This window comes from Vombatus ursinus, unplaced genomic scaffold (genome assembly GCF_900497805.2).
Source record: "Vombatus ursinus unplaced genomic scaffold, bare-nosed wombat genome assembly UNPS02009173.1, whole genome shotgun sequence".
NCBI classification, from domain to species: Eukaryota; Metazoa; Chordata; class Mammalia; order Diprotodontia; family Vombatidae; genus Vombatus; species Vombatus ursinus.
This window is the reverse complement of record NW_020948951.1, coordinates 8,084,045-8,087,035: the sequence shown is the minus strand read 5'-3', so window position 1 is coordinate 8,087,035 and position 2,991 is coordinate 8,084,045.

The following is a 2,991-nucleotide window of genomic DNA, read 5'->3' as shown; positions in this document are numbered from 1 at the left end:
CATCTGTGCCCCCTTGCCTCCTCTGACATTGCTGCCTCTCTGGGACAGATCTTCATCACCTCACACCTGGATTGCTGTAATAGCCTGTGGGTTGATCTCCCTGCCTCAAGTCTCCCCCCACTCCAGTCCATCTTTGGCTCAGCTGCCAAATAGATCTTCCTACCTAACTCACAGGTCTGACCACGTCACACCCCTCCTCCAGTAGCTTCAGGATCAATTACAGAGCTTTTAAAGCTCTTCACAACCAGGACGCTTCCTACCTTTCCAGTTTACTTTACTCTTATTGCTATTCCTCACAGAAGATGCTGCTCCATTTCTGTGCTTTTTCACTGGCTTTCCCCCTTGCCTGGAATGCTCTCCCTCCTTGTTTCGGAATCCTGGCTTCTCTGACTTCCTTCAAGTCTCAGCTTAAATCCCATCTTGCCTCTATGCTGATGCGGTCTCTCTGAGATTACTCCCAATTTATCCTGTTTATATCTTGTTTGTACAAAGGTGATTACATATGGTCTCCCACATTCAAATGTGAGCTTCTTGAGGGCAAGGACTGTGTCTTTCTTCCTACACATCTCCAGTGCTTAGCCCCATACCTGGCACTGTACGTGCTTAATAAATGCTTGTTGGGGCAGCTAGGTGGCACAGTGGATGGAGCACCGGCCCTGAAGTCAGGAGGATCTGTGTTCAAATTCAACCTCCGACCAAACACTTGACACTTACTAGTTGTGTGACTCTGGGCAAGTCACTTAACCCTAATTGGCTTTAAAAAAAATTAAATGCTTGTTGTTGGTGTTGCAAATAACAATAGTAGCAAACACTACTATGTTGCAGAAACTCCTAAATGAGATGAATAATTGTGAATAATTATACCACATCTTTGACCAAGAAAAAATCAAGTAAATGAATAATTTGTTGTTCAGTTGTTTTTCAGTCATGCCCAACTCTTCATGACCCCATTAGGGGTTTTCTTGGTAAAGATATTGGAATGGTTTGCCATTTCCTTCTCCAGTTCGTTTTACAGATGAAGAAACTGAGACAAACAGGATTAAGTGACTTACCCAGAGTCAATATAACTGGTAAGTGACTGAGGCCAGATTTGATCTCAGGAAGATAAGTCTTCCAGCATCCAAGTCCAGTGGTCTATCCACTGCACCACCTAGCTGCCCTAAGTGCAGAATATTTATTCTCTAAACTATTTATAGTCTAAATTATGATCCATTGTCTATGCTATCTATTGTCTAAACAGTTGGATAGACTAACGTTCATCCATTAATATGTATGCCTAGAATGGATTATTAAACAGTGCAAGACACTGTCCTAAAGCCCTAGGTATACAAATTCAAGCAAACCAGACAGTTTCTAGCCCCAAGGAGCATTTTTGCCTAGAAAATCCTAGAGAAAAAAAGATTAATAGCAATACAGAAAAAAAAAAGTGTGGAAACATTTTCAATAAAACCTCTCTTTCTTAAATGAAACATTTAAAAAAGATATTATGACAGTCAGTAGTCAATAAACATTTCTTTAGACTATGTCCAGGATACATTTAGTATCCTGGAAGCTGTTGATCTCTCCTAAATGAAAACCTCTTCTCAGTATCCCTTGAATGGAAGGTTTAATCAACACTCAAGAGTCAACATCCTTATCTGAAGTCCTTACTTTCATTCTTATCAAAGACCTAATCTTTTCTCATTGTAGAAGACTCAATAAAGTTGAGGAAGGAATCCTGATTCACTGAATTCAAAATTGGGGTGAGTGACCAAACTGAGAATGGGAACATGTTTTGCTTAATCCAATTAAGAAATTCCTCTCTGCTAGGATTGAAGGGGGGATCCTTTCAGGGATTAGTTAAAGGAGTAATAGGTTTTTGGAAGGTATTTTCTCCTAGGGTGTAGCAATAGTAACACTTCTATAGTTCTTTTTGGTAAATCATAAGCCTTTAATCTGAGCTTTGTCTTGTCTTATCTTGCTGTGAAATTTGTGTCTTTTGAACGGTAGCTATTAAATGAAAGAAGACATTGTTTAGATGAGACAGAGTACCAATTAGCAGAGGAAACTTTATTGATTAGGCTATCCCTCAAAGTAATAATGTTTGTATGATGATAAACTGTCTCTGAAAGACATTTGCTAAAAAATGCACAGTATAGAGTTTTCCTTCCACAATAGTAATAGTAAGAGACTTCAAAATTCCTGTATTAGAATGTGATAAATAAAATTTTTTTTAAAAAATGAACATCAAAGAAATCACTTCAGTTAAAATAGCTACATAGTTAGAAAACTAAACAAGTTCTTTTCAAGTATGCACAAAAATAGATCACACACTTTGTTATAGAGAAGCTTTATATAAATTCAAGAAGGTAGAAATTATACATACTGAATTTTCAGACCATAGTGCAAAAAAATTAGAATAATTAAAATAATTAACAAAAATTATAAAATGAAAAGGAAACTGAAAAACAATCTGCTACACAATTAGGATGCAATATCATGGTAGTGGGAAAGTGAAGTAAATTTAGTGTCAGAAGCCCTAGGTTCAAATCCCAGCTCTACCACTTAATGACCTCGGTGATTTGGGACAAGGTGTTTCATTTCTCAGGGCTGTTTACCCATCTGTAAAATGAGAGGGTTGGATTAGATAAATTCCAAAATCTCTTCCACTTCTGAAACTATGAGTCCAAGAGCCTATGATTAGGTTACAGAAGAAACTAATAATATTTAAAAGATAAGGATCACTACTATACCACGATGTCCATTGGCCTTCATGACTCGGGGAGGAGTGTAGCACAACTCACTATCCAGCCCAGCTAGGGAAATTGAACAGTAGAAAAAGACAGCTGCTGCAAGAAAGCAGAACATCCATGCTATTCTTCTGAATTCTTATATATTTTCAAGCACCCCCATGGATCATCTTGCATCCCTCCCAGGGTTCATGCAGCCCACTTTGAAAACCACTGGTCTAAATTCAGAAGGTTAGCAGGATACTGCAAAGGTCATAGAAAA